The 27,705-nt window shown below is 38.7% G+C and overlaps 1 pseudogene; it reads right to left on the bottom strand.

Annotated features, from left to right (window-relative positions):
- Window positions 1-662: 662 nt before the first annotated feature.
- LOC115966702 lies at window positions 663-26,858 on the bottom strand (annotated as a pseudogene).
- Window positions 26,859-27,705: the final 847 nt, after the last annotated feature.

Below are 27,705 nucleotides of genomic sequence, written 5' to 3'. Positions count from 1 at the left end.
ATTGAGGTTAGGAAGAAAATTAGGTGAAATGCCAATCACCACAAAATGCCATCATCCAAGAAACAACTCAGAGCCTGTTTGGTTGTATTGTTTAAACAGCACAACACGTATTTCCACAACACTTAAACAACGTTACTAGAAAAACATTACCAAACGGTAAATTATGATAGAACTCGGGACCTCTCGCACCCAAAGCAAGAATCATACCACTAGACCAAATGCCCATTTGATGGTGTTATTTGTGCTTAAGTTCTAATCAACCATTTTCACTAAAGTCAATGTCTTCCCCCCACCCCACCCTACCTTCTAGGCTGAGACTTTGATTTGTAAACTAAAAATGGAAGTTTGCTAGATTAACAACTTATACTAATGTGTAACGGTTGCTGCAGGAAATGTAGGAAAAATTGAGCTATGTCACAGTTTGGTGTTTTCAGTTAGGGTCTTTAGATCTCGGAATTGTGACTAACCCCTCAAGCTAAAGAGGTTATAAGCAGGCTATAGTAAGCCTACTTTGATAGTTGGCACTGATATTTAAAGTGACAGATTAGGAAAGGAAAATTTTAAGAATTGAACTCCTCAGGACCTCTTATTGCTGAAGCATAAATCATACATACCACTAGATCAAATCTCTAGTAGTTCAGCCTCATCTAAGTGCCTAACCATCATAGCCATTTGATGTTTGTTGGTTTGACTCCTAACATACTTTTATTATTCATCTACAAATTAAAACCAAATGTCAAAAATTCAAAATCCATTGAATATCTAAAGGAGCATTTGCATGTATATGTGAATCCAACTCCAACAGAACACAAAGATAAAGAATAATCAATAATGAGTGATGCATTCAATCACCGAATCTAGTGTTAGATATTTGGATTGATTTGGATCTATTAGATCTAAGATATTTCTGATAATAAAGCCCCACTTCTCCTGCTGAAGATAGAGTCTAGCATAAAAACTAAGGGTGTGTTTTGTACACTGAATGTAGATTACATTAGGAATATTAATCTTTATTACTGAGAATAAAAGAGATTGTAATGGAATAACTATTACTATTCATAAATTTGGTTGTTACATATGGAAAACTTGTAAAATATGATTTATAAGGAAATTTTGTATTTTTGGAAATATATTAATTTTAAAACCTATTATATGCACTAAGGAGTATCTATTACATCCATTTTAAAGAGGAATAGTCATTCTTCAATTTAAAGAATAGTTATTCCAATGTAATAACTAATCCATGTAATAAAGATGTAACCAAATGACCGAATTGCTATTACACATGAATAACTATTCCATTACAAGAGCTATTACAGCATACCAAACGTACCCTAACTGTATTTGATTTGATATCAGTGTGGTAATTGCATCAGTCACTAGAATTTCAATCTATGATATTCTCTTTCTTTGAAGTATAAACTTGTTACTTATAAGATGCCCTTTCAAAATACCTTTACATCAAGATTCAAATAATTTTGCATTATCTCAGATCAGCCTCAGTCCATAAGCTACAAAAGTAAATAAATCACCTGGAGGCGAACCACTGCCTTCTGTACCCTCTCTTTAAAATTAGGATCACTGTCAGAGTCTTTTATATCTCCAGCAAGTGTGAAGAGCTTAGAAGATCTTGCAAAGAGGACACCACCTTATAGAAAGAAAAAGAAGTCATACAAGAGCTATATATGGAGGGGGTTTAGATAGTCATAGAGCACGAACTTCTCGTAAGGCTACAATATCTTTGCCAAAATGATCAACCAATTAAACTTTAGGTGACATGAGTCATGAGTAATGATATATTTCTTAATCTCTATTTGTATTGCCAAAATGATCAGCCAATTAATTGATGCTAACTTTAGAATTTCAAATCATTAAGCCAAGCCTATTGCCATCTTTTATGTCTATATTGGGAAAGGTGGAAGATGAGGTTCCGGAGTGAGACTACTGGCGTCTTTTGGTAAAGAGTACCATGCAAAAACTGGCAAAGAAAAGTATAATTCCCCACTTTTGACAAGCCTCAAAAGGTCGCTCTCCCAAACTTGGCTAACATTTTTTTTTTCAAGTAATTAGCATCTTGATTTTACTTCTATAATTTCTAAAGTTGTAATTCCACTAATTTTATGCCATTACCTTCCAAAATTTGAAATACAATTTTCGTCATTTAAATTTTGTTTAAGCTCTACTTTCTTCTTTCAAATTTAAGTTTCAACTTTATCCCTTTAGGCAGTATCCATTTCGTCCTATTCATCTGCTATTTAACTTTATTTCAAGTCAATTCATTTTCTACCTCATTTTTCTAAAATGTCATATATAATAGTATTTCATATATACAATTCCATTCGCAACAGATGAATGACAAACATGAAACCATAACTATAAATTAAATTTGAGTACGAAAGTCCAACCTGAATGAAGATTTGAGTTGTACCAAATTTCGGATAATTCTGACACTGAAATGCATGAAACATAGTTATCTGACTTCTATCCTCCTGTGAATAGCATATGATATGATCCGACACTAGTCTGAACTTGATTCCGTGAACTTGATTTCTAGGAAACACGAGATTAGCTTGGACTCCTTACATTCTCATATGATTGCTTCTTTCATGTAGAAGCAGGAGTCCAATCTTAACTACGTTTAGCAAAAGAAAATAATAAAAGTTTAACAATAAAGAAAAGAGTAATTAACAACTGGATATCTAAATTCCCACATTGCATGGCCATATCTTTCACCAAAACTTGCATCCTAAATGCTATCTGTACAGTGTACTCAATGAGTTGCACACGTTTGAAACATTTTGAACACTTTAAATGGGTTATAGTAGCGTTATTGTATAATTTCATATCTTGTAAACAGGTATGAATAAATATGATCCCAAGGAGATAAAAGCATTTCCTCATCACAGCTGCAGTAGCTTCACATAACAAGAGTCTGCTCGTTTGCTCAGCTGAACCAACGATCTGATCAAGGTTTCAATATAACAAGGTTAATTCAGAATAAGAATTTGACTATCCCATACATTCATTTACAGCTTCTTTATCACGTCCCGCTAGAAACAGGAATTTGTTTATGACATCTCAGAAATTGGGTAACCCACCGATAAATCTTTCACTCACAGTGTCATAGAGGCAAAGATGATAATCCATCATTGTTTCCATGGTCCTACCAAACACAACATACTCATAGAGCATGAGACTGAACACACATGGACTATACCTGACAATTGGAATAGAACGTCGTAAAGTATTCCGACAAATTATAGAGGTATTCACACAGCACATTCGGTAATAGATTGGTGCAGGGCTCTTCAACAACCTAAAAAGTGAATTGGCGGACAGCAATCAGATCCACGCATCATGCTGGCTAGTTAAGTTACATTCATCCCATGGTCAAGAAACATCAGAGCAATAAATTCTATAAAGATCTTACCTCAGAAAATTGTAGCAGATGAAGCCCCAATGCACGCTCATCCGCGTGATCCAAAACTTTGCCCCCATCTATCTCAAACAACCAAAAACAACATTAGACTTCAATAAGTTGACTAGTTGAGCCTCATCACCCAGTATTATCAAGCTGCCAGGATAATCTCCAAAAAAAAAAAAAAAAAATCCATAAAACCACAAACAGCTTTCGCGGATGAGATAGAAGCCTTTACATGTAATAAAGTTTAGGCTTTAGGAGCCAAACAAATAAAGTTTAATTATGTTGATTAACTTATTATCAACATGAAGTTGCTTTTACATTATTGCATTTGAAAAAAAAAAAAAAAAACCTAAAATGTGTATATAATATTTGAGTTCTCTTGTTTATGCCCTGATACCTAGAAAGGTAAACCTCTTTTGTGATCTTTAATTTTAAGCTTAATCATTCTAGTCAAAATTCAGTCCTGGTAACACCAATTCAAGTCAAACCGGGGGCTACTGAAACTTTGTTTCATACAAACGCAAATGTTGATGGGAATATGTACGAAATTCCTAAACCTGTGAGATGCAAAAATAGAGAAAAATATACGCTAAAGAAAAATAATCACACACAAAACAGTATTTACGTGATTTGGCAATTTGCCTGCGTCCACGGAGTTACAAGGATTTCACTATTCTCAGGAAAAAATACAGAGTGCGGCAGTACAGTTTTTCTCTCTCAAAAAAATGACATCAAAACCCTAATTTCCTAAATAACAGTTTTTATATCATGTGCAATATCTAGCCTTGTACACACCATAGCATACGTCAAGTTGCCAATAGCTGAGACATAGGGCACCTTGCTCATATGGTCCCTTTCTTCTTTTGTCTTCAGTGACTGTTCTTTACTTAGTCTGAAATGACTACCCAAGTGTGTGCTCACTGGTTTACCTTCATTCATGTTGAACCTGCTAAGAATCTTCTTCACATATTTTGCTTGTGAAAGCTTCAATGTACCACTAGCCTTGTCTCTAATGATTCTCATACCAAGGATTTGTTTTGCAACTCCCAAATCCTTCATTGCAAATTGTTTTGACAATTGCTTCTTCAAATTATTAATCTCCTCAATGCTAGAACTTGCAATGAGCATATCATCCACATACAATAGTAAAATGATATAAGAATTGTCAAAGAACTTAACATAGCAACAGTGATCAGCTTCACACCTCTTGAACCCAATTTTATTTATAAAACTATCAAATTTCTTGTACCATTGTCTTGGAGCTTGCTTTAGGCCATACAAGCTCTTTCTCAGTTTGCAAACCAGACTCTCTTGTCCCTAAACATTAAACCCTTCTGGCTAACTCGTGTAAATGTCTTCCTCCAAGTCACCATGAAGGAATGTTGTCTTCACATCTAGCTGCTCAAGATGTAGATTCTCTATAGCCACCATTCCCAGTATTAGTCTAATTGTTGACATCTTCATAACTGGAGAAAATATTTCTGAGTAGTCAATGCCTTTCTTCTGCTGGAACCCTTTGACAACTAATCTGGCCTTGTAGCATTTGCTACCATCATGTTCATTCTTTATTCTATATACCCACTTGTTGTGCAAAGCCTTCTTTTCTTCTGGAAATTCAATCAGTTCCCATGTCTAATTCCCCAATAAAGTATCCATCTCATCATTCATGGCTAACTCCCACTTGCTTGAATTTTCATCTTACAAGGCTTAATCATAACACTCTGGCTCACCACTATTAGTCAATAGGAGATAATTTAGTGCAGATGAATAATGCTATGGAGGTCTAATGGCACGAGAAGATCTACGAACTTCAGCTACAGGTGTACTCTGATCTACGTGTGAATTTACATTCTCCTTTTCTTCTTCACCCCCTTTCTAGACAGTATTTTCAGTCAATTCATCTAAGTTGACAAACTTAGATTTCTTTTAATCTATCTCTATAACATCCGGCACTAAAGTTGATATGTCCTTGTACATAACTTGTTCATTAAATATCACATTTCTACTTCTGATAATTTTTCGATTTTGTTCATCCCAAAATCGATAGCCAAATTTCTCATCACCATAGCCAATAAAAAAACATATTTTAAACTTTGCATCAAGTTTACTACGAGCGCATCAGAATTAATATGAACATAAGAAACACAACCAAAAACTTTCAAATGGGAAAACTTTACCTCTTTACCGCTCCAAACCTCTTTAGTAATTCTGAACTCCATAGGAACTGATGGTCCTCGGTTTATCAGGTAAGCTATAGTACTAACAGCATCAGCCCAGAAAGTTTTTGGTAATCTAGCATGCAACCTCATACTCCTAGCACACTCATTGAGAGTTCTGTTCATGCGCTCAACCTCATCATTCTGCTGCGGTGTCCCAGGAATGGTCTTCTCCATTCTAATTCCATGTGCAGCATAATACTCATTGAACCCTCCATCTATGTACTCTCCTCCATTGTCTAACCTCAGACATTTTACTTTCAAATCTGTTTCTGTCTCAACCATGGCCTTCCACATCTTAAAGGTCCCAAATACATCAAATTTATTTTTCAAAAAATAAACTCATACCTTTCCACTTGAGTCATTAATGAAAGTAATGTAGTACCTTGAACCTCCAAGGGATGCAATTGGAGGAGGCCCCCACAAATCAGTGTGTACTAACTCCAATTTTCCACCCTTTGGTGTCCTGCCAGTTTTCAAGAAGCTCACCATTTTTTGCTTTCCTAAGATGCAGCTTTCACACATGTCAAGATTAATAGACTTCAATTTTGGTAATTTCCCTTTTGAAAATAGCATCTTCATTCATTTCTCAATCATGTGACCAAGTCTACAGTGCCATAGATTTGCATCAGTACTTGCTTCAACAACTTCAATTGTGTCCCTTGGACTTTAGGTTATATACAGAGTACTAGTTTTCCTTCCATGAGCCAATATCATGACTCCCTCTGTAACCTTCCAGGTACCACCAACAAATAGTATTGCATGCCCTTCATCGTCAAGTTGTCCTATATAAATCAAATTCTTCCTCAGGTCAGGAATATGTCGAACCTTTTGAAGTAACTAGACAGACCCATTGGGCAATATAATCCGAACGTCTCCCATTCCCACAACATCCAAGGCTTCTCCATAAACCAAATACATCTTACCAAAATCACTTTCAACATAGTTCTGTATGATTTCTTGGTGTGGAGTGGTATGAAACGAAGCTTCTGAGTCCAAAACCCAATCATCAAATGGACTGTCTACTGCAAAAAGTAGCCCATCATGTACCTCATCTGTTATAGCATTAGCAACAGCATCATCATTCTTCTTCCTAGGATTTTTGCAATGCCTCTTAAAGTGGCCAGCTTTGCCACAGTTCCAACATTGTACCTATTAGCCAAATCAAGATTTACTTCTATTCCGATTGGAATTTCTAAATTTTGATCTACCTCGATTTGAATTCCTATCATTACCTCTACCTCTTGTTTCAAGGTTTAGGGCAAAACCAGACCCTGAAGTTTCACTTGCATCTCTTCTGTGAATCTCCCCAACCAGAACTACATCTCGTATGTCATTGTACTTCAACTTTTCTTTTCTAGTAGAATTACTCACTGCCATTCTTATAGCCTCCCAACTTAAAGCAATGAAGCCAAAACGATCAGTGCACGAATCTCATTATCAAAATCAATTTCTACTGAAGATAGTTGATTTGTGATGGTGTTAAATTCATTCAAATGTTGTGCTACTGATGCATTCTCTACAATCTTCAAATTGAATAGTTTCTTCATCAGATGCACCTTGTTGTTTACTGACGGCTTTTCATACATACCAGAGAAAGTCTTCATCAGATCTACTATGGTCTTCTCCTTCACAACTGTGCAACAGACCTTGATAGAGTTAATCTGATAACTCCCAATACCTATCTGTCAAGAAGAGTCCATTCATCATCTTTCATAGTTGTAGGTTTCTCCCTTAAAAGCGGCAGGTGCAACTTCTTCCCATAGAGATAGTCCTCGATTTGCATCCTCCAGAATCCAAAGTTTGTGCCATTGAATTTTTCTATTCCAGACGTCTTTCCTGTTTCCTCTGTCATTGCTCCCACTCAAACCTAACCTAGGCTCTAATACCAATTGATGGGAATATGTACGAAATTTACAGACCTGTGAGATGCAAAAATAGAGAAAAATATACGTCAAAGAAAATAATCACATCCAAGACAGTATTTACGTGATTCGGTATTTGCCTACGTCCACAGAGTTGCAAGGATTTCACTATTCCCAGGGAAAAATACAAAGTGCAGCAGTACAGTTTTTCTCTCTTAGAAAAATGACATCAAAAACCTAATCTCCAAAATAACAGTTTTTATATCCTACGCATAGGATTCACAATGGGCTACAAAAACAAGCCAAAAAATTTTCCCAGGAGTGTTGCCCCCAAACTTCTAAGGAGACTTCTCCATGAGCACTACCGCTTGGGCCTATCAACCTAAGCCTCCACTCCATGGACCAAGTCTCAGAAAATCTCCCATTAAAAAATGTAACAATATTATTTCAGGTCGGATCATAATCCAGATCAAATACAACTAGGCTCCACAAAGCCCAACAAATGCAACATTAACATTTAGCTATAACTACTGTTTGAATTAGGAACTTGTATACAGCAGTATTCCCCTGCTCACATCAATTTTAGGAAAGTTAGAAACAAATACTAGTAGTAGTGGTAATAAAGCAGTAGTTGCAACCAAGTAGGAGGGGGTTGCCCCCCTGGCCCCACCAATACTAGAGTCCTTGTGTTTTTTTTTTTTTTTTTTTTTTTTTTTTTTTTTTTTAATATAGAGATATCTCTTTTTATATCTCAAGTTTCATGGAAAAAAAGATTTCCTATTATATCAATGTTTTTTAAGGTTCAAAATGTTACAAATAAGATTAATAATAAGGATAGGAAAAAAGAACTAAAGAAGCAAAAGTTTTAATTCAAGAGTTAAAAAAAAAAAAGTACAAAAAATATTGTTAGCTTTCAAATGTGTTTTGATCTCAAATTCTATATATGATAACTTATTATTTTTCATAAAAAATGTGTGTAAGTAATAAAAATTTGAAATAATTATATAATAAACTTCATAAATTGGTATTGTTTTTAAGTTAAACTCCAAAGTTTTAGATGCACCTATATTTATTAAAAAAAATATATGTTATATAGTCATCACTTTATGAGTTTAACAAAACCCAATATAAGCTGTACTTGAGGTTTATCTAACCATGTGAGGATTATAATTTATAATTAAGATTTCACTACAAATAAAATTTACTACACAACTAATTCAGATATAAAAAAAAATATAAAAAAAAAAAAACATAGCAAATAAATAGAATATAATTAATGCATATGCTATATTTTATGGGTTTTTTAACATTAAAATAACACTTAATATTCACATGAGTGACATTTATTCTATAGATTGGTCATAAGTATATGCGTGTGTGTATATATATATATATAATGTGTGTGTGCAAACGTGTTGCTTCTGTTCATAATATGTATAAATCTACATATGCCACGAGTGTATGGAAACATGTATATTGGACTATTGGTTATAAATTTTCGTCCTCCCCCCCCCCCCCTGGGCCTCCGATTTCAAATTTTGGCTCTGCCATTAGCTACAACAGTCACTAAAGCATCTACAGAGAGAGAGAGAGAGAGAGAGAGAGAGAGAGTAAATAGACTACAAAAACCTAACAATGCCAATGAATGGTAAAGGAACCTTATCATTCAGCATCTGAACAAAACTAAATGTGTAATTGGTCAATCTGTTGTTCTTCAAGTTTGCAAACCTGCCAAAACCATTTTGAAAAATATCATAATACTAACACTAAAAAAGGAAAATGCATGCTCATAAGTCATACCACTAAAATAAAAACTCCAAGCATGAAACCACCAAATTCTTAATCACAATGTGTTACAAATAATTGTTGTATAAGTTGGGCAATTTTCCTGAAAGAGCAAAAAGTAATACTCTAAGAACCTATCTGTTGGCAAATTGCCTCAAATTCCAATTGTGACTTGGAAAGTTAATTAGGTTTCCTAGTTGAAGAAGGAAAAATTAATTTGAGTTTTCTTGTTGTAGAAGGAAAGATTCCTTGGTGTGGAAAGAAGTCTATTCCTTATTAAAGAGGTAATGTATTCCTAGTCCAAGAGGGAATAGATTCATTGTTGAAGAGGTAATGTATTCCTAGTTCAAGAGACAAAAGGGAATAGCAAAAGAGTCTTATAAATAGACAATACTACAAAGAATTTGATGGCTTTGGCCCAAGAGTCCTCCCTATGGGGAGAGGGAAAATAGAGCGTGAAACAAGGGATTTTCGCTTGGGAGGAACATAAGAGGAAGGAGAGAGTAAAGTACTGCTGCCTTCAAGAAGATAGCCAAGGAGGAGAGAGTAAAGGGTTGCCGCCTTCGAGAAGATAGCCAAGGAGGAGAGAGCAAAGTGTTGCCGCCTTTGAGAGAGATAATTAGTGTGTGTGTGTGTGTTAAGTAAAGAAAAACAAGAGAGATTTTTCTTTAACCATGAGCCATACACAAGAATTATTATAATTGATTTAATAATAGTTAAATTATTCTGAGTTTGTCTCATGGTTTTTCCCTTAAAAAATAAAGGGTTTTCCACATAAATGTTTGTGTTCTTGTGTGTGATTGTTATTTTGGATTGCTAATATTGTAATAATATTATTTGGGACCCAACACTATCTCCAATAGCATATTCTCTAGCTGACAAATACCATCTACTAGCTACAAAATATAAGAATAAGCATCACATAAATTATCCCAATGTAAAAAATATTTGATAACCTACTGAATGAGAATTACGAACTTAATTTATGGAATTATCAGCAGGATATCAAGTTAATCATTAAATTTCAGAGAGATATTAAAACTTGATATAACCTTTCCTTCTGTAATGAAATGAAAAAAAAAAAAAATATATATATATATATATATATATATCAAACCATGAGCTGGCAAGATACACTAACTTCGTAATACATGTAGAGGTCAAACAACCAATGAGTTTTAGATCAAATGACATCTCCTTGTAAGAACTAGGTGGGGTATTCAACATCCACTAGGTGAATGAGTAGTTACCAATATTAAAAAAATACTTATAAGGCCAGCTAATTCTGCAAGTATTTATAGAATTATTATGTATATTACTGATGTAGATAACAGTATAACTTACTTGACAGCTCCATAACCTATTGCCTCAGCTGTTTGCTCAAGCTCCTCTTCAGTCCATTCATCCCCCTTACCTACCCAACATTGGAGAAATATTAAGCATTCCATAAGTTTAAAAGCTTAGTAGTTATGGTCTCGTTATAACAAGAAACAATTACATCTTAAGAGTTTTAGGTATTACAGCAGAAAAATAGAAGCTGCCTCGTAGACATAATTACAAAAATAAGAAACAGAGAGAGAGAGAGAGAGAGAGAGAGAGAGAGAGAGAGAACAACATTTAAGACAAGTAAAACAAAAGACAGGTCATTCAGTATCATACCACGTTCAATAAGTGTTGTTTTACAGCGACTCTTGGCTTCATCCAGTAAATCAGCCAACCGAACCACTTCACTGCTGCGAGTTCGAAAGCGCTTCTTATCATCTCCAAGAACAAGACCAAAACCCATATGGCTAGCTTTAAGGCATGCATTATCATCAGTAGAAAGCCAACCTGCACGTTTGCCCGTCTGAAATACAAAAGCAAAAGTATCTCTGATTTTATGCTTCTGATGGCAAATTTGCAGCAGTACTATCCCATAACTTATATAGCAGGTATATTAATTCAAATTGTTATCAATAACCAGTTATGAACATTGATATAAATAAAAAGTTACAAAGACAAAAAACATGCATGAATCAGCATAAAATGGGATACAAGATCTGACTTTGAATCCATACCTTAAACACCATATCAAAGTGCTGCTGCTGGCCAACATCAGTAACATATATCATCGACTTAGCTTTCTCTTCATTAAGACGATACCTATACATTGTAATCAGAACTTTCAACAATCATAAATTTATAGAAAAAAATCTATTAAAAAAATCCAAAACATATGCCTTGAAAGCATTAAGAAATTATTAGATGATTATGGAAAAGTGTGTTAGGAGTTGATGATGCCGAAAAAATCATCAGTGAGCCACACAATCCTTACGCGCTCGCAACCGTGCCTGCACAACAAAAAGAGAAGACCTAACAGAGAGCACCAGTGTGATGCCGGCCAAATATCCTCTAGAGTGATAGAGCTAGGGTAAATTATGCATACCTTGATTTGTGAGGATCTCGAGGCTTTTATAATAGTGTAGGGTTGGCATCCGTGCCTTGATCATGAAGATGTTTCCTTGTAGGAGAGAAACTCTTTATTTCGCGTATCTTGCGAAATCCTTTTCTTGTAGGAGTCTTCTTGATTAGGGTTAAGTGTGGGGCGCAAGATATTTCCTTATATACCTATGCGTGCGAACCACACAAGAGACATGTTGGACCCGTCAGCTTCATCCCGTCAACTTATCCTTCCATGAAACGTCATTCTGGTCATCTCTAACCCATGCATTGATGACCTTCAGTTTCTCCCATCATCCCTAATATGGATTGTCAACCTTTTGGGGTCAGTCACGAGAATATAAGCAAAGTCGTCAGCTACTTTAGGGTCGTTAACTACTATAGGGTAGTCAGTTATTACTTAGGCTTCAAGAATTTTACTTCTCAGTTGCCCCCTACTCCATAATCCCATCAATTCCAGCTGTCTGGTTGTGGAGTATTTATATATATATTGGCAGATGGGGCATTTATTGCTTGACTCCTCGAGCAACCATAATTGTCAGAACACATGGCTCAAGCCGATTAGCCTTGCTCTTGGACGAGGGTGTCGCTTCGTCTTCTATGCGTTTTTACCCTATATATACCTCACTTCCTCCCTTATTTCCTCCTATTTCATTCTTGCTGATCATCAGAGAGAACTCGTCACTTCAAGGATTTTACTCACATCATTGTGTCTTTGTCGCTTTACTGAGACCATCTCCTTTCACGAAATCATCTGCTTTACTTGGTAAGTCACTTTTGCTCTTACTGCCTCTCATTTTTTACTTTTATCTTAGTTGATTGTGAAAATTTTTAGAAAGGCCGTCAACTTAAGTTCTTAGAATACCTCTGTCGCTTGTAGGTAGTCAAATGTCTAGAGAAACGACGAGTGAACAGTCGTTAGTCCGCGAAGGAGCGGGCTACGACAAGGTCTTCCCATCAGGTCATGAGCCCGAGGAGGGCTTCTTCTGGTTGTCAGAGAGGGAAACGTAAGCCCAATCTTCTGACGAGAAAATGGAAAATTATGGAGAAGATGAGGTAGTAAGTAAGGGCGAAGACGAAGATGACGAGGAGGAAAAGAGAGAGAGTGATGGGGATGAAAATGACGATGATGAGGAGGTCATAGAGAGTACTTCAGGAAACTTAGGAGATGACCGTCCCTTCATTCTCCCTAAAGAATGGACGGTTAATGACTTTCTGCCGATAATGTCAGACAAGGTTTTCAAAACTTTACATGACCGTTTCCAAATTCCAGACTACATCCCAATCCGTCTCCTTGGAAAGTTTGAAAAGTGTTATACAGGGAAGACCGCAAACGTCGGCATGTATGACGCCATGTTCACGGTAGGATTGAGACTGCCTCTAACGGCACTTCACCGTCAGTTGGCAAATTTTTTGGGGTTGTCCCTCAACCAAATTGCCCCCAATGCTTGGAGGAATCTCATTAGGGATGAGATTTTGTGGGGTTGTTTAAGTGGAAGGAACCGTCAACTAACTCTTGACGAGTTCTTCTGGTGCTATCGTCTTTAGCACATTGTCTCGTCCTAAGGAATTTATCATTTCTCTGCAAGGAAGAAAGAGCTAAGGCTGGTATTTGATATGCCCGATTCCAATAGGAATTAGAATGGCAGGTATTTCTTTGTTAAAAGGAAGAATTGGGTATGTTATCAGGAAGAGTGGGAGACAATGCCCCATGGTTTTGACAACACCTGGGCTTATGTCAAGGATTCAAGTTAACTCGTCTGCTTCTTCTAGTTTATTTGTATTAAATTTCTAACATCGTCTGCTTTTCCCTTCTATTTCAGCTAGTGTTCGTCCGCATATTACAGACGAGCAAGAAGCTTTTATTCGTCAGGTTACAGAGATCCCATTGGACGAGCAGAAGTGTCGGGATCTCATTACACTTGACACTTTACATGCTTATTGTGGGGGTCCCGAGCCAACACCAGTAGCCCGTCGCCTTAACGCTTTCTCCCGTCGTCGTAAGTTTATCCACCTTGACCCCTATTTTTCTATTTGCGTCGTTATTTGTTTTAACTCTCGTCACTTGTCCTTTGCATAAATGGAGGTTGCTAGGCAAAGAGTGCAAGTGAGGACTGCTGCTGCACAAAAAAAGGAAGAGAAGGCAAAGGGAAAAGAGGGAGCGCCCTCATCAGCCCCCAAGGCCGTCGATAAAGGGGTGCCGAAGAGGAAAGCTAACGGGAAGGACAACCGCCCGTCCAAAAAGGTGCCCACCACTCCTAGAGAGGCTGTCACCTCCCAAGCCCAAACACGAGTTAGGCAAAGGACTGATGACGACGTCTGGCCCTGTCATCCAGGAACTAGACCGTCGTCTTCTTACACATAAGGACTACACCGTTAAGATGATGGGGTCCATCATTAAGGATAAAGACATAAACCCTTGTGCTAAGCAAGGGACGGAGGAACTAGGGTCATCGGGACTCTTTGACCTTGCCTGAGTATGTCCCTTCCTTATTTCTCTCTATTTATTTGTTTTTTATGCTTAAAAGCTGACAGAAGTACTGTTTTGTAGGTGCTGGTTCGTATGAAGGCGTTGCAAGATAGGGGCGTCACCAAATAAGGGGTGATCACCCGTCTGCATAAGTGCATCAAGAACCTGACCGACTGGCAAAAACAATATAAAGAGACCCTCCAAACCCTTAACTAGGAGGTGAAAGAGTTGAGAGAGAAGCTGGAGGAGGAGGGTCGTCAGAAGAAAAAGGAACAAGATGCCAAGAAGGCGGCAAAAAAGGAGCTGACGGCCCTTTTAGGTTAGGTGGAGACGGCCAAGGCTGACACCATGAAGGAATTCAGGGCGTCATAGACATTCATTGATGCTTGTGCTGAATACTATGGTGATGGGTTTGAGGATTGCCTTAAACAAGTCAAATCCATCTACCCTCACCTAGATTTGTCTAAGGTTTCCATGGATGACCCCTTGCCGTCGACACCTGCAGGCAAAACTACTCTTGAAGAGAATGACGACTCCACCGAGTTTGAGGCAAATCCAGAGGATGATAGTGTCATTCTTGCTCAATGCTGTGGATAAGCCCGTCGTTCCTCTGGCCCTGTCGGCCAACCCTCCGAATGCTGAAGATCCTCCAACTCAAGAAGCCCAAGACCTTCCCTCCAAGGGTGACGAGACCCCTCAAGACCCCCTAGCCTCTTGAACCTTGCCTTTTTCTTTCCTTCTTATTGTAAATTTGATCTAATTTTTGAACAATGTTTAATGCCCTTTGGTTTTTGGGCTCTGTTTGTAAAAACTTTATTTTTATTTATGGTATTTTATATTCGTCGCTTTCAATATGCGTGTATGTTCATCCCTTGCCCTTGTGAATCCGTCTATTTTTTTACTTAGGAATTCTGATTCGTTTGTTCCAAACTCATCCACTTATGGGCTAATAAACTTTACATTGGACTTCGTCCACTTTGTGGGCTAAGAAACTTGTTCCTTTGTGGATTTTAATTTCTTCATGTGATGAATCTTGTCCATTTGTGGACTTTTACCCTTATGATACAAGCTCGTCTACTTACAGGTTTAATCATGGATCCGTCCACTTGTGGACTAAGTTATGAACCCGTCCACTTGTGGATCCGTCCACTTTAATCATGGGTCATAAGTCATTCTCGAGGCATGAATTCAGCCTCTTCATGGATTTTATAAATCCGTCTACTTTAATGATGGGTCCGTCCACTTGCGAACCTGGTAACATCAAAGTATTTGTCCTTTCATGTACCTTATAATCGCAATCCATTCTTCTGAAAAGAACTTGTCCATTTTATGGACCAATAAACCCATCCACTTTGTGGACTCGTCCACTTTATAGTATTGTCCACTTTATGGACTTGCTAATAAACTCGCCTGCTTTGCAGACTTAACAGTGAACTCGTCCACTTTATGGACAAGCTAATAAACTTGTCCGCTTTACGAACTTGACAGTGAACTCGTCCACTTTGTGGACTTATTATTAAACTCTTCCACTTTATGGACAAGCTAATAAACTAGTCCACTTTACGAACTTAACAGTGAACTTGTCCACTTTGTGGACTTATTATTAAACTCGTCCACTTTATGGACAAGCTAATAAACTCATCTGTTTTATAATGATTCATCCTCCTGGAATGAACTCATCCACTTTATGGACTTAATAGTGAATTCGTCCACTTTGTGGACTTATTATTAAACTCGTCCACTTTATGGACAATAAGTCATCCTCCTGGAATGAACCCATCCACTTTATGGACTTACTAATAAACTCGTCCACTTTATGGACTTACTAATAAACTCGTCCACTTGTAGAAAAACACATTAGTCATATCTGAATAAACTCCTTTTATTATGATAAACCATGCATTCATAGAAAAATTGTTCTCTAAAGAAAAAGACTTGCCCTTTGGGCTTAAAGAGTATTGTAGAAAAAATTAACAAGGGTAAACTGAAAAACTGAGTGTAGCTAAAATTGACTAAAGTAAACTGGAAAATGAAAAGTGTTGCTTTCCCCACTGTCAACTCTACTGGTTGTACTTTTGTAGGTGCTTGGTGTTCCACGGATGGTGCAACTTCCGTCCGTCTAGTGTCTCTAGGTGGTAGGTGCCTTTCCTCTGCCATGACGTAATCTTGTAAGGCCCCTCCCAATTAGGGTTGAGCTTCCCTTGGGTAGAGTCTTTGACGGCGCCCATTACCTTTCTCAAAAAGAGATCTCCAACCTGAAAGTCTCTGTGTCTGACCCGGGAGTTGTAATGCTTGGCCATGAGGTCTTGGTACCATGCGAGTCTTTGTTCGACTGCCGCCCTGACTTTGTCCAGTAGATCAAGCTGTAGATGCATAGCCTCGTTATTTTTGCTTTCATCATGGTTGTCCACCCTATAGCTTGTGAGCCCGACCTCAGCTAGAATGATCGCCTCGCTCCCGTATGTTAGCTGAAATGGTGTCTCTCCGATAGGTGTTCTTACTGTTGTCCTGTATACCCGTAGTATGCTTGGTAGCTCTTCAAGCCATATACCGTTTGCTCCCTCAAGCTGAGTCTTGATAATTTTGAGCAAGGATCAGTTTGTAACCTCAACTTGCCCATTAACTTGGGGGTGGGCAGGGGAGGAGTAGTGGTTTTTGATCCCCAACAGTGAGAAAAAATCCCGGAAGGAGTCATTGTCAAATTATTTTCCGTTGTCTGAGACCAAGACCCTAGGGATCCTATACCTGTAGATGATGTGCCTCCAGACGAAGCATCACACGTTCTTCTTTGTAATGGTTGCCAGAGCTTCAACTTCTACCCACTTTGTGAAGTAGTCTATGCCTACTATAAGGAACTTTAGCTGTCGCACTGCTATCAGAAATGGTCCCATGATGTCTAATCCCCACTGAGCAAATGGCCATGGGGCAGTCATCAGGGTTAACTCTTCGGACGGCTGTCTAATGATGTTGTTGAACCTTTGACACTTATTGCAAGTTTTGACATAAGTCGGGGCATCCTTCTACATGGTAGGCTAGTAGTACCCTGCTCGAATCAATTTGTGTACCAACAACCGTGATCTTGAGTGGTTTCCACAAATCCCTTCATGAACTTCTCTCATGACGTAGTTTGCTTTCTCAAGGCCCAAACACCTCAGGTATGGGCAGAAGAAGCCTCTCTTGTACAAGACATTCTTTATTAGAACGAATCGCACTGCTTGGACCTTCAACTTCCTTACAGCCTCCTTTCCGTCTGGTAACACGCCATTTTTCAAGTGGGAGACTAATCGTGTGGTCCAATTATTTTCATAATCTAACTCCTGCACATCGACGGGATCTATTAGCAAAGAAAGCTGAACAAAGGAGAGTACATTGTTAGGGATGACCACATATTCTACTGAAGCAACTTTGGCAAGGCAGTCGGCTTGCTCATTTTCTCCCCTGGGTATTTGAACAATCTTGGCCTGCAGGTTGTCCATCCTTCTTTTTACTTGCTCCAGGTACTTCTTCATCCTTTCACCCTTATATTCGTAATCCCCGTTTACTTGGTTGGTGACGACCTGGGAGTCGCAATGAATAACCACATTTGTGACCCCTGCAGCTTTGGCGAGGTCAAGCCCTACCGCTAGTGCTTTGTACTTCGCTTCATTGTTAGTGGTAGGGAAGTCGAGGCGAACCATACATTCAATCTTGTCTCCTTCTGGGGAAAGAAGCACAATGTCTGCTCCACCAACCTGTCTATTGGACGATCCGTCTATATGTATGCTCCATCAAGGGCACTCATCTGCCTCTTTGTCTTCCCCGTTGGAGGGCACTCATCTGCCTCCTTGTCTTCCCCGTTGGTGAACTCCGCTATGAAGTTAGTGACGACCTGTCCCCTGATGGAAATACATGGGTAGTATTGAATGTCAAACTCACTCAATTCTATGGCCCACAGTGCCCATCACCCAGCGGCTTTGGGGTTGCTCATTGCCCGCCATAAGGGCTTGTCGGTTAGGACGATCACCATGTGGGCTTGGAAGTATGGTTTGAACTAGCGGGCTGTCATAACCAAAGCGAAGGCGAGCTTCTCCATCAACGGATATCTTTCTTTTGCACCCCGAAGTGCCCAGCTGGCGTAATACACGGGCTTTTGAACCTTGTCTTCTTCCCTAACTAAGGCCGCGTTGACGGCTGCCGGGGAGACAGTCAAATAGAGGAAGAGCTCTTCCCCAAGTTATGAAGGGCTTAGTAGCGATGGGGAAGAGAGGTAAGCCTTTAAATCCTCGAACGCCTGCTGACAGTCGGCCGTCCACTCAAAAGACTTTTTTAGCATGTGAAAGAAGGGTAGACATTTATCTGTTGCCCTCGATACAAACCTATTTAGGGCGGCTACTTTGCCGTTTAAACTTTGAACTTCTTTTACGTTCTTTAGCAGGGCCATCTCCACTATGGCCCTAATCTTATCCAGGTTGGCCTCGATACCTCTTTGAGATACCATGAACCCCAGGAACTTTCCCACCATCACTCCAAATCCACATTTACTCAAGTTGAGTTTCATGTTGTAGGAGCGAAGGGTGTTAAATGTTTCCTTGAGATCTGTCAAATGGTCATCCTCCCTACGGTTTTTTACCAGCATGTCATCGACGTAGACTTTAACATTCCTCCTGATCTAGTTCGCTAACATCTTGTTCGTGAGCCTCTGATACGTCGCCCCTGCATTCTTGATGCCAAACGGCATCACTTTGTAATAGAAGAGGCCTTGGCTAGTAACGAATGAAGTTTTCTCCTAATCCGCCTCATCCATTTGAATCTGGTTATAACCGAAAAAGGTGTCCATGAAGCTTAGTAACTGGTGTTGGGCTGTCAACTAAGACATCGACCCATGGAAGGGGGTAGCTATCTTTAGGGCATGCCTTGTTTAGGTCGATGAAATCTACGCACATCCTCCATTTCCCGCTGGCTTTCTTAACCATTACCACGTTTGCCAACTAGTCAGGGTAGTGAACTTCTCTGATGAAGTTTGCCTCTTGTAACTTGTGAACTTCTTCTGCTATAGTCTGGTCTCGTTCTGGGGAGAATACTCGCTTCTTCTGTCAGACGGGTGGGAAGGAAGGCGATACACTCAGTCTGTGCACCATAACCGAAGGGTCAATTCCTAGCATGTCCTCATGGCTCCAAGTGAATACATCCCGGTTGTCTTTGAGAAAAGTTGTAAGTGCTCGGTGGATCATCGGGCTGGCTAGAATACCGATTCTGGTCATTTGATCAGGCTCAGAGTCGTCAAGAAGTATCTCTTCAAGCTTTTCTACGAACTCTGTCATTTTCCGGTGCTCCTCTATGCTCATGGCCTAAAGGTGGTCATCCATCTCCATCATAGCTATGTAGCATTCGTATGCAGCTATCTGGTTCCCACGTTGTAACGGCCTCGCCCCAACTGTGTAGATATTGTCCGCTTTGGAGCCCATGCCCCTCACAGTTTTGTTCTCCCTCAAAGCACACAGCAGTAGGGGAAAAGACCTCTACACATTGAAGGAATGTCATTCCTTATAAACACATTCCCTTGTGCTTCCCTAAGCGATGTAGGATTCCATAGAATACAAGGCACCCTTTTTTGGGTCACTACAATCCACCCTCCTTACGGGCACACACGTCCTCGCGTGTGGGGCCTACACTTCCGGCTAGGGTATAGTTCTGATATCATTTGTAACAGCCTCGCCCCAATTATGTAGATATTTTCCGCTTTGGGGCCCATGCCCCTCACGGTTTTGTTCCCCCTCAAAGCACACAGTAGTGGGGGAAAAGGCTTCTACACATTGAAGGAAGGTCATTCCTTATAAACACATTCTCTTATACTTCCCTAGGCGATGTGGGATTCTGTAGAATGCAAGACCCCCCTTTTTAGGTCACTACACACGTAGCTCCCCTACTCCATAATTGATGGGGAATTTGATCATTAAGTGGTAGGTTGAGGTTACGTCCTTCCATGAATTGAGGGTAGGCCATCCCAAGATGGCATTATAGGCGAATAAGCAGTCAACCATAAGAAATGTCACGTCCTTAGTGATCTGTTGGAGGTAGTCGCCTACCGTCACAGATAATGTGACTGCGCTAAGAGGGTATACCCTTGTTCCTCCAAAACCAACGAGCAAAGCGTTCGTCGAAACTAGTCACTCTTTATGCTGGGTAGTAAAGTATGTCAGCGGAGCTACCATTGTCAACCAGGACCTGGTGCGTGTTGTAATCTCCTACTCGTATGCTGACGACGAATGCGTTGTCATGCGGTTGGTAAAGACGTCGGGCATCCTCTTTCAAAAATTCGATGACGAGGCTGTCAATCCGTGGCATCCTTGGCACAGACCCTGTCAACTGGACGTTATGGACCATCCTTAGGTAAGTCTTACAGGCCTTTTTGGATGACCCGGCAGTTGTTGTGCCCCCTACAATCATTCTTATGTCTCCTAGGGGCGGCCTTGGATGCTCGTTGTCCCGTCAGAAAGGCTGCTCTTGAGGTGGATCCGCTCTCTCCCTGCTGACGAACTTCTGTAACTTTCCTTACCTGATAAGGGTTTCAATCTGTTGTTTTAAGTTGTAGCAGTCGGCTATGTCATGACCGTGGTCACAGTGGAAACGGCAATATTTGTCTCTAGACCTCTTGTTGGGATCTCCCTTCAGCTTGCTAGGAAAGGTTAAGGCCCCTTCGTCCTTGATTTGCATCAAGACCTAGTCGATCGAGGCAATCAGCAGGGTGAAGCTCGTGAATTTCCCTGTGGGAGGCTTAGAGTGCCTATCCTCCCTTCGTTCTCCAGTTCTTGCCATCTTCCGCCCTCTGTCTTGCCACGTGTCTTCCTATATTTCTCTCTTCCTGAGTTTCTCCTCTCGGGCCAAAAGTGCGTCTTCCGCGTTCATGTATTTAGTCGCTCTGTAAAGCACATCCGACATAGTTTTGGGATCGTTCTTATATAGGGAGAATAAAAACTTACCCTTTCGCAACCCATTGGTGAACACGGCTACCAGTATCTTATCGTCAACCTCATCGATTGAAAGTGCTTCTTTATTAAAGCGGGCTATGTAAGACCTTAGTATCTCATCTTCCCGTTGCTTGATGCTCATCAGGCACGCAATAGACTTCTTATACCTATGCCCCCCGATAAAGTGTGAAGCAAACTAGGCACTTAGCTCCTTGAATGTAGTAATGGAGTTAGGTGTCAATCTACTGAAGCAAATCCTTGCGGGACCCTTTAGCGTGGTGGGGAAGGCCCTACACATGATCTCATCTGCCACCCCTTGAAGGTGCATCTGAGTCTTGAAAGATTCCAAGTGATCTATAGGGTCCTTGGCTCCGTCATAGCTTTCTATCTATGGCATTCGAAACTTCGGCGGAAGGGGGAAGGAATTGATGGACATGGTAAATGGTGAATCGGTTCGGTGAACCAAGTCATCGAGGTCACTAGACACTCGTCCTCTAAAGGCGTTCATCATAAAGTTCATCCGTTCCTTCATCATCTACATCTCTACTACCATGTGAGGTGTAGACGTATCTATGATGGATGGATGGCTTGTATCCTGTCGTTCTGGTCTACTTGGGGCGTTGCTACCCTCCGGCCTCTCTTAGTCCCTTCTCTCAACGCTAGTACCTTCTTAGTCTTCCTCCTGAATGTTATGCCCTGCGTTCTTTTGACGCAGCTGCTCTTCCAAATCATTGTTTTGCTTGGTGAGGCGTTCTACAACAGCAACGAGAGTTTGAACCTGTCTCTCGAGTCGGTCATGCATGATTCGTCTCCCTGAACGTTGTTGGTGGTCGCCATCGAGTGAGTAAGTACCATGCAACTCTTTGTCCAGGAAGTGATAGTATGGCTTACAAATCGCAATTTCCCACAGACGATGGCAACTAATGATACAGAAAAAATCACTAGTGAGCCACACAGTCCTTACACGCTCACAATCGTGCCTGCACAACAAAAAAAGAAGACCTAACAAAGAGCACCAATGTAGTGCTGGCCAAATACCCTCCGAATGTCAAGTTAAAACTTTTCACAACTCTAGAGTGCCAGAGCTGGGATAAATTATGCGTACCTTGATTTGTGAGGGTCTCGGGCCTTTTATAGTAATGTAGGGCTGGCATCCGTGCCTTGATCATGAAGATGTTTCCTTGTAGGAAAGAAACTCTTTATTTCGCATATCTTGCAGAATCCTTTCCTTGTAGGAGTCTTCTTGATTAGGGTTAAGTGTGGGGCGCAAGATATTTCCTTATATACCTATGCGTGCGAACCATGCAAGAGACATGTTGAACCCGTCAACTTCATCCCATCAACTTATCCTTCCATGAAATGTCATTCTAGTCGTCTCTAACCCATGCATTGATGACCTTCAGTTGCTCCTATCATCCCCAATATGGATCATCAACCTTTTGGGGTCAGTCACGAGAATATAAGCAAAGTCGTCAGCTACTTTAGGGTCGTCAGCTACTACAGGGTAGTTAGTTATTACTTAGGCTTCAGGAATTATACTTATCAGGAGTCAATTTTGTATAGTACCAACCAGTTATATGCCATACCGCCATACCGGTACCTAGGCCAGTACAGAAACACAGATGTTTCGTGCCATTCCATATACCGGGTCATTTTGACAATACCAGAGAAAGTATTGGATTACAGCCAAAGGGGAAAAAAATAGCACACATCACTGCCATTGCAACCAATTTTTAGGTAGTAACCCCCATTTGGCAGATCGTCCCCACCCACCCACTTCACACCACCTCTCTATTTCTTTTTAATTTTGGTTTAATTTAGTTTAATATACGCTTGGATTGCGTTTCTCCATGTTTCATTTGCTTTTTTTTTTTTTATTGAGACCCGCGTTTTATGTGAGACATGGTACTGTCAATGGGTCTTGTGCACTGTACACGGGACCCACTACCTCTTTGACCAACAAATATTTCACAAGAATATGTCACACCAGTGGGTCCCATGCATTGTTTATGGGACTCACAAACCTCTTTTTTTAGCAACTTTTTCATTAAAAATGGATTCAACAATACTATTCACACTTTTAAGAATTATTTTACTATAGTGTTTTCAGTTTTCAGTTTTCAATTTTCAGCAAAATAAACAATATACAAACGAACCCTTAGTGTCTTTTTATATAAGCGTGCCTGCCCCTTCCTGAAATCCATGTGAATTGATTGCACAATTCAACTTAATTAAATTTTTGTACACTGCCACGGCCACCTGTCAAACATGGAAACAATGTGGAGACGGTGTGCTTTTGTTATTATGATCATCATCACCATCATCTAAGTACAACAATTGTCTTTTTTTTTTATGGGAAATGCTAACGAGTGCCCTTAGAATACTCGTTAAGAATCCATTTTAGGAAAATTTTGACATCATTTTTATGGGAAATGAAAAAAGTTATCAAAACATTAATTGTTTTTTTTTCTTTTCCCATAAAAATTTTCTATAACTGGATTCTTAATCTGTGCTCTAAGGGCACTCGTTAGCATGACCCTTTTTTTATTAAGGAGCTGATATTTTAGCTAGAAAATTAGCATATTAAATGAGATATAGACTTATAAATTTAAATTTTTTTTGACAAATTTCATGAGTTTTGACTAATGAACATATAAATAAAAAGGTCATACCAAATGCATAATACTCCTACTTTTTGTAGGATCTAGAAGAGGTCATAGTAGGTAGGGTAGTCCTACCCCCAATTTATTTTTGGAGATACTGATTTTCAAACTCAAACTTGCAACCTTTCGCTTTTGACTAACATATAAATAAATACATAAATATCTTTATTTATTTATCTATCTATACAATTAGCAGTGATCTCAAAACATTACACTGGTAATTAGTATTTAAAAAAAACTCCCTTACTAAACCGAAATGGCCTTCAGCATGGTATTAACTACATTGGTACACATGCTTGCATAATAATAATAAAAACAAAAAACAAAACTCATGCATTAAAGTATTAATTATTATTGGATGATCATGGAAACTATAACGTCAGTTTTATTCTTTTGGCAGTACTAACATTTAAGATGCCTTAGTGAATTATGCAAATCAAAGTCTACAGGAAACAGATGCAAATATGAGAACAGCTAAATGATCATAAAACTAACAACCAAGGCATCATCAACTTCAAAGTTTATTAAAACTAAGATAATAGTAGTAAAAACTATTAACCAAATAGCTGTTAGATCAGTTGAAGCATAATTGTAACCACCATCACTCTTCACAACAATAAGCGGTAGATTAAACCCTTCAAGAAAGATCACACGAGCCCCCTGGCTGTTCTCAACTAAATTTTTACTAGTCAATTCATTCAAAACGTCAGGAATATATGGATTGTAGAAGCTTTCCCCCTGTCAGCAAGAAAAGTATAACTGTCAGTTGGTTGCCTAATTTTCTGGAAACCTCACTATAAACAAAGATCTTTGCAGTCTATATGCAGCAAGGACCATCTGCATTTCAGGCAACTTTAATGAAATCTATTATATCATCATTTTCAATTTATTGAATCAACACTATAATGGTTTATTTAGATACTGCTTATTGCTGAAAACTGAAAATATTGTAGCAAAATAATTTTTAAATATGTGAATAGTGCCGTGGGGCTCAATTTTAAAGTTAAATTTACATTTTTCTGTACTTGCGGATCCCATGACCAGTGCATAGGACCCAGCCAAAAAACGCAGCCGCTAGCACAAACGCAAACGCGTTGCTATCCAAACACTAACTGGCAATTTTATCCCCAAAAAAAATATATATATATATATATTTTTGGGGGATAAATTATTGAAATTCACATACCTTTTCCTCTAACTGAACTCCAAAAGACGTTGATAAAGGTGGGGTTTGGATTGGGCATTTGCGTTTACAAACGTGCGTTCTCTTCTTTTTTTTTCTTTTTTTTTTTTAGCCGTAGTTATTGATTTTCAGAGACAAAATTCACTGTTTATGAACAGTGTATGCACTATTTACGCACTGTGCATGTACTGTTCACGCATTTAAAAAATTAAAAATGAGTCCCACGACACTATTCACACATTTAAAAATTATTTTGTTATAGTATTTTCAGTTTTCAGTTTTCAGTTTCAGTAACAATAAATTCAATCCAAACGGACACAAACCCTATTAAACTCATTTTGACTGATTTCACAAATCTGTGTCCATGCTTTACGATATTTCTGATCCCCACCCAGTAGAAAGTTAAGCCACGAAAAATTAGTAAAAGAGAAACTCAAACAGACATAATGTGAAGCCTAGATATTCAAAATTTTAATAGTGACCTAAGATTTTGCATTATTTGAGAGATTAACCTCAGTCCATAAGCTACAAAAGTTTTAAAAAAAAAAAAAATCACCTGGAGCCGAACCACTGCCTTCTGTGCCCTCTCCTAAAATCAGGATCACTGTCAAACCTCTTTTTTGATTCTTTATAGAATTCCTAACAAGTAGCATTCAAGTTAGAATCACATTTCATCATTTAATTTTTCATTTTTGTAATGTGTCACAAAATCATTCATTATAAAATGCCCTAATGTATAAAAGAACTCAAAAATATAAGAATCAGAGAGTGAAAAATACAGTAATATTAAAATGAATGTAATTCTTTCTTGACGACATCTTACCCCAAGTTTCATTTTGTAGGAACTGCAACTGAAAGGTGATGAGGTAAATTTCCTAAGAAAATAATTCCGTCTGATCTCCCTAATATCACCTTCAGTAGAATAAATAATTATAATATACATATACACATCCAATGGGTCTTGACACCCCACCTACCTTGTTCTTATAAGGAGAGGAGATGCCATCTGAGCAACATATATGAGGTTAGTGAAAGAATAAAGAAAGATCCAATAACAATCCACACAACTTTAAAGTTACCTGTAGATCTCCAATAGCAGCTGCTGCTGCTTCATTAACATCTTCCCAGTTTGAAAACTTTTCAACATGCCAAACAGCAACAGACGGGAAAATTTTCAGCCTTGAGGTAAAGGTACCGATGAAAAAAGAGGGAAAGATTTTGAATATTATATGATAGTTATCGAAATTTTTTGAAATAACAGCCCATCATGCAATCTCCAACATGGACATATATGATTTCGGCAAAGAAGTCCGACGCGTGAAAACTCAACTCAAGCATACGGGCTATCGTGTCCCCGTCCCCAATAATGGTAGATCTTAAATGGCCTACATACATGCATTTCTTTTGCTATATTGGGTGAAGAAAAATCAACCACAGCCATTTTGTTTTGACTGGAAGCCTACAAATACAAATACAAAAAAGGTATCCTATCCAATCCAACACCATCAATTTTTTTTAATTTAAGAATTCACAACCTTTTTTCCATTACCAGATACAAAGGTACGTAGTAGTAGAACCTGTCCAACAGCTGGGGGAGGGGGACCCTTAAACTGAATTTCCTTTCCTTTAATTTTAGACCATAGACCCATAGCCAAATTCTCCGGTGCAAGCAGCGACCAAAGCCTCTACTACTACATCAGTGACCGTTACCTTAAGCGCGAGTTTCGCTTCACATTCCCATATTTACTACTTCTTCCTTCCTTCCTTCCTGTGGCAGGCAAGGACGAGTCCGTATTACTACTTTTCATCAGATCAGAGGAAGGAATATGTGAGTGTTAGTTCAATTAACTTACTTACGTTAGCCATTGAATTGTTGAGACTGAGTCAGAGTGTTTCTTTCTTTCTTTCTTTCTTTCTTTGCTGCCAAACGCCAAATGCCCAAGCACAAAGCATAACGCAACAATAAATAAATATTTTACTCAAAATCAAACAAACTCGCTCTCAATTAATTAATTCATTAATTAAAGTAAAAATAAGATTCAGAGAAGAACATACCAAAATAGCGCCGTCACAGAGAGAACGTTATGACATATCCAAAACGACGTGCTTTTATTATAAGGATTGAAAAAAAAAAAAAGCATTTATTAGTAAGGTTATCAAATTTTCGGGCGGTGCATTGAGAGTATCTCCAATAGTATAGTTAAATCCAAAATTCTCGTAGGTTCCAATTAGCTCAACTGGAGTTCAATCTCCGCCTACACCAAAAATTAATTGATGTCTTAGTCTGATAATAAAGAACAATCATCAAGAGCAGACGTCATAGGTTGAAACTCTCTCAAAAAAAAAAAAATCCAAAACTCTCTCTATAATAGAGAATGAAACCATAATTCATTGCTCCAACAATCTCTCTACTTCTCAAAAAGTTTTTTGCTCATGAACAATAACTTATCAAGTTTGATGAGTTACTGTAGATTAGCAAAAGAATTTATCACTTTAAAAAATTCTAGAGCTAACTTTTTTGTGCCAACATGAGTAAAAGAAGAATTAAAAAAATATTAAAGAAATAATATTTTAATGAAATAGAGAAAATATAGAGAATCTATTGAAAAATGTATTTTATAAAGTAGGTAGATAAAAGGTAAAAGTCACTGTTCACTTACCAAATAGTACAAAAATTTGAAGAATTTACTGGAGATGCTCTCAATTCATTTGG

Source organism: Quercus lobata, chromosome 11 (assembly GCF_001633185.2).
Source record: "Quercus lobata isolate SW786 chromosome 11, ValleyOak3.0 Primary Assembly, whole genome shotgun sequence".
NCBI classification, from domain to species: Eukaryota; Viridiplantae; Streptophyta; class Magnoliopsida; order Fagales; family Fagaceae; genus Quercus; species Quercus lobata.
Note: the sequence above shows the minus strand (reverse complement) of the source record. Positions and strands in the feature narration are given on the sequence as shown.